Source organism: Pteropus vampyrus, unplaced genomic scaffold (genome assembly GCF_000151845.1).
Source record: "Pteropus vampyrus isolate Shadow unplaced genomic scaffold, Pvam_2.0 Scaffold6, whole genome shotgun sequence".
NCBI classification, from domain to species: domain Eukaryota; kingdom Metazoa; phylum Chordata; class Mammalia; order Chiroptera; family Pteropodidae; genus Pteropus; species Pteropus vampyrus.
In genome coordinates this window covers 4,497,562-4,507,847 of record NW_011888787.1, presented here as the reverse complement: position 1 = coordinate 4,507,847, position 10,286 = coordinate 4,497,562, and positions in this window count along the sequence as shown.

The window sequence follows — 10,286 nt, the reverse complement described above, 5'->3', positions numbered from 1 at the left end:
GTAATGTGGACCCAGCCGTCTCTCCTTCCCAGCTAGGTCCCCAGCACACGTCACGCTCTGGGACACCTCTGTGCCTCACTTAAGAAGCTCCAGATTCTCTTCCTAAAGAAATCCTGCTCCTTGGGGAAGGCCCAGGGCAAACGTCGCCTCTCACCTGAAGCATTCTGTTCTCTTGGTGACCCCTCTGGACGCAACCAATCGTGTCTTCTCTCTGTCTGCACAGCACCTGAATATGGCACTTCTAGAAGCCTCCTGCCCCACAAGTCTTCGAACTCCTTGAAGGAAGGCATCGTTTCAGCCTGCTTCCTGATTGTAGCTCCAACACCCAGCATGGTACCTGGCACAGATGCCCACAAAACGTTTGCTGGCTGACTAGAGTGATGAATGCGTGAATCAGGAGTCTGACCCTGATTCCCTCTGTGCCTAGCTATTGTGAGCTCCCTGGGGCTCTAACAGAGCACATGGTTTTCTTAGTTTACAGTGGCTCATGCTGGTGTTCTAAGTAGACCTGCATTAGGGCTGAAAAGTTTTTCTCTGTGTTTCCTTTTTTTCTAAAACTAAGTGAGGATGGTGACTCTGGGTTCATTGCTTCTTTGCGATTCCTCTGTACTACGTTGGCCCCAGGAAATTAATTTCCTTTGGACACTTTCAGCCTGGAAGATTTTGTTTTTTGAGCTATTAAGAGCTAAAACTGTTCTTACAGTTTAGATTTGTTTTGGGGTCTTTTGGGGAGAAAAATTCCCTTGCTCTTTAAAAAAAATTCTTCCTTCTCCCTCTCAAATTCCATGCTTGTTTAATCTTGTTTAAACAATTAAATTCACCTTAAGGAAGCCAAAAATGGAGTCGCTTTGGGGAGGGGGCTGGGGACCAGCACTCCTGCCCGGCCTGCTTTTCTTCTCTCTTCCAGAAAAGCCTTTCCCTTTCCTGTTCTTCTGCCAGCTGGTTAACACCTTGTGATGGAGCACTCGGGCTATGCATCACCAAAGGGCCAGCTCTTTCCGAATGGAGAGTATTTGTCCTCTAAGTGAGAAATATTTACTTAAATTTTTTTTTTTTTTTGCATTTGGTTAAAACTCCTGGGACTGGTCTAGGCAAAGCTGTGAGAGGGTGACCCAGGGGCCTGGGTGGACCACATGTGTGAAGCTCTGGGCTGCTTTTGAGGAAGCAGCAGTGTTTGGTCTGGGCAGGAAAGACCCTCTTTGGCTGTAGGTATGCAGACACCTTCTTTTCTGTCTGGCTTCACTGTTGCCTGCTCCCCAGCTCCCTGAGGCTTTTCCGGGCACTGCTTGTGGTTGTTGTTGATTGGTGGCTCTGGGCAGGATCTTCCACACCGCCCTGAAGCCAAACAGTATTCAGTAGAGACAGAAGCCTCTTCCTGGAGCCCAGCAAGGTCAGATGGCAGAGAAGCAGTGACAGCCCTCCGGGAAGCTGAAGTCCAGAGTGTGCTCGTAGGGGAAGGCAAGGGAGCGGCATTCGTGGATCGCCCTGCAAGTGTGAAGAACTGGGTGGGGCATATTTAAGATGGGTCTTCACGTGGTCCTGGCAGTAACAATCACCAGCATGTACTGATGCCTGCCCCACGCCGGGCATATTGCATACGTGGGCATGTGTAGTCCTCAGAGTGTCGCCCATGGGGTGCCTACTATCAGTCGCATTTTGCTGGTGTGGAAGCGGAAGCTCAGAGAGGTCAGGCCAGTTCATGAGAGCTTGCCCAGAGGTGGGAACCAGACTTGGCTCAAAATCCCCTTCCATGTCGCCTCGTCATCAAGTCTACCCAGATGCAGGGCTGGGGCTTTGAGAGTCGTGAGGGGCTTTTTTTTTTCAGAATGCCATAAAATATAATCTATTGAATTCCCTCAAATGAGCAAGGAACAATCTCCCTAGCAAACAAATGATCATATTCAGCCACAAACACAAGCAGCCTGGGCCACGAGAAAGCAAGCTGTTGAAGGATGCATGAGTGTTTGTTTCTTTCTCATTAATCGTTTCTCCTCATTCATTTATTTAGTCTTATGCTAGCTCTGGCTAACAGGCAAGTGGTGACAGGCACTGAGGGCAGAACAAAAATTTATGGGAGAAATGCCTACAACTGAGAAAAGTCTATATGTTCACATTTTTTAGTGCACTGGGAAAGCTGCTAAATTTTGATTTAAGCAGTATTCCCCCTCAGACACTCTTCCAGTGCACCAGCCTCTACCGAAAACCGATTCTGAGCCCCACTGAGCGTTGATGGTGGGCGCAGGTGTGTGTGTGGTAAGGCTCACCCCCAAGTATGGATCTGTTCTTTTGAAAGATGTTGCCTACCGTTTCACAGGCAGACAATTCACCTTCCATGTCCTTTTAGCCTAAGTCACTAACAGAATGATTTGAAATGCTCTGGGACACTGACTGACAGGCTCAGGGTCTTAGCCTATGTGAGCTAGAGTGGGTGTTGGGGTAGAGGAGGCGCTATGTGCTCGGGATTTTAGAAACAGTTGGGGATAATGCCAAAAGTGGGCCACTGCCCTCCAGAAACCACCTCGTGGATTTTCCTCTCCTTGGAAAGTTGTCCAATTGGCACAGACTCAGAAGCCATTATTTTCCCCACCTTGCAAACACTCTCCCTGAGAGAGCACGCTGGCATCTTCTCCTCGCTCCACGGTTCCCAGAGTTCAGAGCGGTTGGGCTCTCTTTGCTTTTGCTGCACTAAGTAACTAGTATTGTTATGGACGAGGTCAGCTTTGTGGACCTCTGGCCAATCCCTCCCTTTGGATGGTAAGGGTAGGTGATACCGAGGCCGCGCGATGCCCATATATTTCTCCAACTCACTTCTATTTCTAGTCTCTGCAGCGAACGGGGACGGGACTCCAGACTAAGATGCTAATGCAATGATCGTGCTGCGCTCTGCACTTGTGAAAGAACAAATGCTAACTAACAGCAACAATAGTAGTAATTGGTAGTAATTTGATTTTGGTTTGGGCCCCAGGCTCAGGATCTCAGAGATGGAGCGCATATGGAACACATCCGTGGCCCTGTGTAATGCCCTCTAAACTGATTGGGTTCAGATGAGAAACATTTGTCGGCAAAGTTCCCATTGCTGGGTGTGGTGGGGTCTGGCCTGGGCCTTACCAGCGGGGCTGCCTTAGGAGACGAGAAGCTATTGTTAGCTAAGTGGTGGGAAATATCCTACAAGGAAATCTCCTTTTCTTCGTGTAAGCTCCAAGCCAAGGAAAGGTTGAAATGGCTTAAATTGTTCACTTCGGTCTGTGATACAGAAGGTGGGGTGGATCCACCGGGAAATGCTAAGCACGCCAGGAGGGGACCTGCTCAGGCCATAGACCATGAGAACGTCAGACATCAAGATCACACCCATAAGGCCCTCACCGTTCTGGTACCAGTCATGGGATGCTATTGGTGGAGTTTTTTTCAGGTTTGGGTAATCTAGAAGACCACGTATGATGAGTGCCAATATACTGATGGTTGTTCGTGGTAAATTGTGCTGTTAGGGTGCAGCCTACAAAAAAAAATCCTTTCCCTTTCCAATATTTTGGCTGGGTACCCCTTTCATGATAAGATAAACCACGATTTGACTGCATTTTTCTTCTGGAAAAGAAGAAGCCAAAGGTTTTCCCAAAGGGCTCTGTCCCTAGGGCTTCCTGCTGCTCTGTGGTTCGGCTTCCCCACGGGGATGGCCTTGGTGGTCTGCTGTTTTTATCCGATTTCCTCGCTTCTATTTTGATCATCGTTGCCACCAGTCATCGTTGCATGTTCTAGTGGAAATTTTACAAATATTTAAAATGAGATTGAGTTAGAGGTTTATCAAATGGAGATCTTTGCCGCATTTAGGGAGCAGTTCTAACATACGTGGAATGTTTATAAAGCCGAAGTCTATTTTAAGCAAGTTTCTCCTTTGTGACATGAATCATTTTTTAAAAATTTTGTTTTCTAAATCTGTTTTCACTATAACAAGGGTATGGGTAGATAAGAGAGCTTCGAGGAGCCTGGAGAGGAAGGGTGTTGGGATTGGGGGCTGAGAAAAGAGGCAAGACTGGGAAAATGGAAGGGAGAAGTTCAGATGGATGATGTAGCCACTGTCAGTATCATCGCAAAATAACCATCGGTAAGTGCCCCTATATGGCACTAATAGAAATGTGGGGATGACTGATATGCCCAAACATCAGAAAGAGGCAGGTAAGCTAGTGTTTCTATCTTATCAAAACATGAGGTCTTCCTGGAGGAGATGGAGCATCTGGAATGATGGGTAGGAAGAGGGCTGTCTGAGCAAAAGGGCGAAGGCTGCTCTTGCCCCTGAGGTAGCCTGAGACAGGTATCTGGTCTCGTCCTTTTCATTTTTCTATTTTTACTATCTTTGCCAGTCCTTGGACTAATTCAAATACTTCAAAGCAAGTTGGAGAATTTTAGCAGAGAGATGTGCTAACTTCTGGAAAGGCAAGCTCTACACCCATAGCTTAAACCATCCCCTCTCTGCAGACTCTGACCTTGGCTCCCGCCTGATGAAACCTATGGGTTTCATCCTGCTTTTTGGATTTTTCCCAATGCGTATTCAATTGGTACCTTACATTTGAAATGTGTAAAATATAATTTTCTTATCATCCCTTTCGTTTTTCCCCCTCTCCTGACATCCAGTTTTACTCTAAAATGCATTCCACATTTTTTCCCCATGATTTTCATTCCTATCATCCCCACCACAATCCTCTTTTAGGATCAAATTACATCATGACTGGTGTACTAGCATAGCCATTTTCCCCATCATCCTGCCCCCACATTCTCTCTTCTCCCAGGTCCTGGTGCTAGAATGGCCTCCCAGATAGTCAAGTTTAATAAACATTAACTGAATGCTTAATATTGCCCAGGACCTGTCACTTACAGTCCCCCAGTAAATGTGTCCTGAGTTACACCAAATCGAAATACTTTTAAGATGCATGCGACCTCTTCCAGGAAGACAGATACACAATCATAAAACAGAAGGAGAGAATGGAGATGAGCTTTCCAGGTTGTGTGAGTAGTGGGCTGTGTGCTGACGGGAGATCCAGAAATCACTGCTAGTCAGTGAAAGACAGGTTCAAGGACAATCCCGTACTTACTGGTTATAGGACCTTGGGCAAGTCATTAACTATCTCTGGGCCTGCGTTTTCTCATTTTTCAGGTGATAATTAAAAACTATATCATTAGCAAGGTCCCTTCTAGGGGACAAGTCTTTGACTGATTATGTTGTTGACTTTTGGTCATTTTCCAGCTTTGCCCAAAGACATAGGGTTGAGGTGATAAATGGATGATACAGTTCTGAGATACGTAACTCGGTAACGTATTTGTAAATATAGGTCCTTGAGAAAATAAACACCACGATAGGCCTGCCAGGCTATGTTGAGCCAACAGACAGAGGGACGTGAGTGACGTGCTCCCGGAGGACATTAATGGTCATCGCCGTTCTTCCTGGTTTAGAATGTTGCTGATGCTCGTGGCTGTCCACCAAGATGGCTGCGTCTGCGAGTTCTCCAGGCTGGCGTAGGACTTAGCCACCACCCTCCTGCTCCAGTAAGAGTTCATCTTACTCTTTACTCTCAAAGCCCAAAGTTCCACTACAGCCCCTGTTTATAAAGGTCTGTTTATAATGAGCGGCACTTCCACAGGCCCAGGCACTGCACCGTGCTGGGCCATCAGAGAAAGCCCAGGACCTTAGACCGTCAAAAGCACCGAACTGTGTGGGATGCAGAGAGGCTGCTCTCGCTCTGAACACAGGCTTCTGAAAATCTGGTCAGAGGGTATAATTAACTCAATTAACTCAAATGTCGGGAGAGAAATTATGAGAACAAAACAACTCCAACCTTAAATATTACTTAGCTTTTGCTTTCTTTTGTTTTATTATTTTAAATTGGCGAATGTCAAGTACATGGCCTAATTTCCCTGGCTTATTAAATGCCAAAATATTAGTTTTGAGGAGCAGCACATATGGGAATAATGGCTTGGGAATAATCTCAGAAAAAATATATCATATGTCTTTTAATTCTTCCCGAACCTGAAAAGACTTATTGTCATCAAGGATAATACATTTGATCAGCTTAACAAATCTAGAAAAGATTAATCTGGGTCCAAGGATAAGATTAATAAAAAGAGACCATTTTTCATATGTATCCTTTGTTCTTCCAGCCAAGGTAATTTGCTGTCAGCATCCTCTCTCTCCATGTAGCTTTTTATTTCTTTGCATCTATCAGGCTTCGACTCTTCCCTGTAATAACCTTCACCCCCTCTCCATAGAATTGTGTCACTGGAGTCCTTTCAAATTCATTCCTTCTGAAAGTATTCTATTAGCAAGGTATCCAATTGGAGTATCGCGTAGTTGTGTGATAGTGGGCAAGACTCTTAACTCCTCTGCTTCATTATGTTTTTAATTTTTGAAATGAGAAGGTAGAAAGAATATTAGGAACCTGTCTAGTTCTAAAAGTTACGGCCCAAAATATGGAAACCTGTATGCGTTTACCTGCCTTGTAAGGATTAGATTGCAGATTCAGTTACAAGGAGACCAGAAAGAGATCTGTGGCTGTGTTTGAATAGAAATAAAACGTAGAAAACACATTGCATCGCTCTCGGCAAAGCTGATTTTCCTCCCCTTCAGGTTCACGTTATCTCCACTCTTCTTGACATCCACCCTGTGTGGACGGGTCATTTTCGTTCTTTCTGCTCCCGTAGGGCCCATCCCCATTGAAGGTCATTCTAATCTGAATTCTGTTAAGTTGAACCATATGAAATTGCCTGTTTTTCGATATGTCAAAAATGGTCTGACATTGGCAATATCATATGGTCAGCCGAAACAGAAAAGCTTTGCCTGAGCCGTCCCCTCGGTCTTGCCACTCTCGTCGCCCCCACCTCTGTCATGTCCCTGTAACCAACTGTGCGACTGCGATTCTTTCAAGGCTTTGCTCACATCTGAGCTTTATCTCTGCAGCTTCCCTGACCACATGGGCGCTCACGGTACTTCACGTGCTCCACACACTTCCCTTGTGCTCCAGGAGGTCAAGGTACCAGCAGGAAATAGATGAGGCATTCAAGTGGGGGAATTGAGGAGAGTTTAATGAAGGGAACTTTTATCACGGTGTGAGCAGAATGAAGGGAAACCAGAAGGATGTTGAAGCGCCCAGGGCTAGTGACAGCAGGGAGCCCTTACTTACCCCCAAGCGAAGAGCAAGGGGCGGGAGGGATTGCTGAGACCCAGAGAGCCACAGGGGAACTGGGGGAGGCCTGCATGTAGGCGACAGTGGCCTTCAGATGAGAAACGAAGCTTCTTCCAACCTGTAGGCCAGCAGGGAAGAAGCCAGGCACTAAATACCTGGTCCTTTCTTCCTGCCCAGCCATCTCTGCTTCTGCCTCCCATTTGTCAACCCAATCAGAAGGCAGAAGACAAAGAGCCTGTTGTCCTATGGGTCAGCTTCCTGGGGCACAGAGCAGGGAGGAGAGGGTCTTCCCAGGTCAGAGATGCTTCTGGGTCAAGAACGGCCTGGAGGAAAGTGGATGTACTCTACTGCCAAACTTTTATTTATCATAAATCCATTTGCATCTTGAAGAAGGAGGAAAATCTGGCGGAATCAGACAGTCTATTCTTTGTGAGGGAGGCAAGAGCCTGGAGAATGTTTCAGGAGGGATAATTCATATTCATTTTTTTTGTTAGACAATATCTCTAACATAAAATAGCACAACGATAATATAATAGACACCCAATATATCCACCATCAGATTTAAGTGATTATTAATATTTTACCATATTTGTTTCAGATGCTTATTTACAGAAATAAAATATTAGAGATTTAGCTGTACCCATTTCCAGCAAATCCCATTATCCTCCCTTCTCTAAGTAACCACTTTCCTGCACATTCTATAATTTTGTTACACATTCATAGGCGATGTTGTCTTGCATGCATAAATGTATATAAATGGTATCCTACTGTACATATCATTTACAACCTGTGGTTTTTACTCAGCTGTCTGTTTTTGAGGTTTAGCCATGTTAAATTAGATCTAGTTCATTCACTGTAACAACTGTTCATTGTGTGACTACTCCATAATTTATTTACCCATGCCTATGTTGATGGATATTTAGGTTGTTCCAGGTTTTTTTTTTTTTTCCCTTTTCCTTTTTTGCTATTATAAATAATGCTACATTAAACACTTTTTGTACCTATGTGCTGTGCAAGATACTTAGCAGTGGACGTGGTGGGTCACAGGGCATTTGCATCTTTGACTTTACTGGTAGTGCTAAGTTGGCCTCCAAATTGGTTACACCAGTTTTCAAAGCTGTGGAGCAGAGGCAGGAGCATGTGAGGTCATCATCAGAGTCTTTTCTTAGTGTGGGCCTGGTGGAGAAATGAACTCTCCTCTTGGGTCACTTCCCATTATCTATAACCTTGGTCCCAAAGGGAGAGGAAAAGGAAGGTCATTATTTGCCTGTGACAGCTTGTAGCTTTCCTTGGAGAGTCCTTTGGGAGGAGGAAGTCTGCTTTATGTGCTCAGGGGTGAGAGGGGTGCTGAGAGAATAATAGTGGGAACTATTTTCTGAGTGCTTACTACATGACAGGCACTCGTGTTTAATTAGTTTACTTTTAACTTTTTAAATTAAAAAATATAACACACACTCAAAATAAATGTGTTCAATAAATTAACAAAGCAAATACCTATGTAACCCCAGCCCAGGTCAAGAAAAAGAAGACTGTTAGCACCTCTTTAACATCCAATCCTCTGTCTTCACACTAGAAACTTCTTCAAAGTTGACAATTATTTGACTTCTAATATCCCTTGTAGTAATGCTATAGTTTTGCCTGTTCTTGAAGGTTGTTTAACCAGATCTGTTGAGTAATTTTTCTTTTTTCTCCAGTTTCTGTGGCTCATTCATGTTAAATGTACCTAGAGTTTACAAATTTCATTGTCATATGGTGTTACATCGTATACATACACCATAATTTATTTACTGGTGGACATTTGGCTTGTTTTCAGTTTGAGCTATTACAAAGACAGTTACTATGGACATTCTCGACCATGTTTTTGGTGCCCATGTGCATGCATTTTCGCTGGGTATATGCCTAGATTACAGGATATGATTTCACTTATTTGTGGAATCTAAAAAACAAACGAACAAACCAAACAGAAATAAACTCATAGATACAGAGAACAAATTGATGGTCACCAAATGGGAAGGGAGTTGGGGGGATGGGTAAATAAGGTGAAAGGGATTAAGATATACAACTTGCCAGTTATAAAAACAGTCACGGGGATGTTAAGTACAGCATAGGGAATATAGTCAACAACATTGTAATAAGTATCTATGGTGTCAGATGGGTACTAGACTTACCCAGTGATCACTTCATAACGTATATAAATGTCTAATCACTATGTTAACACCTGAAACTAATATAATATTGTATGTCAACTATAGTAGAAAAATTTTAAAAATACTTAATGTCAAAATATTTTCCAGACTGGCTGTATCAATTTATGCAACCACCAGCAGTGTACGAGAAATTCTGTTGCTTTAAATTCTTACCACACTCATTATTTTTAGTTTTTAAAATTTTAGTCAGGCTGGTGGATATGTAGAGCTAGCTATCACTGTGGTTTTATTTTACATATTTTTTGATAATGAAGTTGAACAATTTTTCTTACTTACTGGCCATTCCTTTGTAAAGTATCTGTTCAAATCTCTTTCACATTTTTCTATTGGGATGTTTATCTTCTTCTTACTAATATATAGGAATTCTTTCTATTTTATGAATGCAAATCCTTTGTCAGTTACATAAACTGCCAATACTGTCTTCTATTTTGTAACTTGCCTTTGCACTCCTTTAATTATGTCCTGGTGAACATAAGTCTTTATTTTAATGTATCCTATTTTATTGATTTTTTTCTTTATGATTAATGTATTTTTACCTCTTGTTTAAGATATGTATCCTTCTTCACAGTCATGAAAATATCCCTTATATTAATGTCTAGAATCTTTATTTTGCCTTTCACATTTAAAGCTACGTTCTTCTTGGAACTGATTTTTGTATATGGTGTGAGAAAGAGTTCACTTTACTTTTTTCCATATGGATATCCAATCAACTCAGTACCATTTATTAAAAATATCATAGTTTTTTTTTCACTTCTCTGCAATGCCACCTTTGTCACAAATCAAGTGTCCCTACATGTGTGGATTTCTGAAATTGCTATTTTATTCCACTGGTCTGTTTGTTTATCCTTGCACAAAATCCACTCTCTTAATCTCTGTTGTTTTAGAATAAGATTGATATTTGACAAAAAAA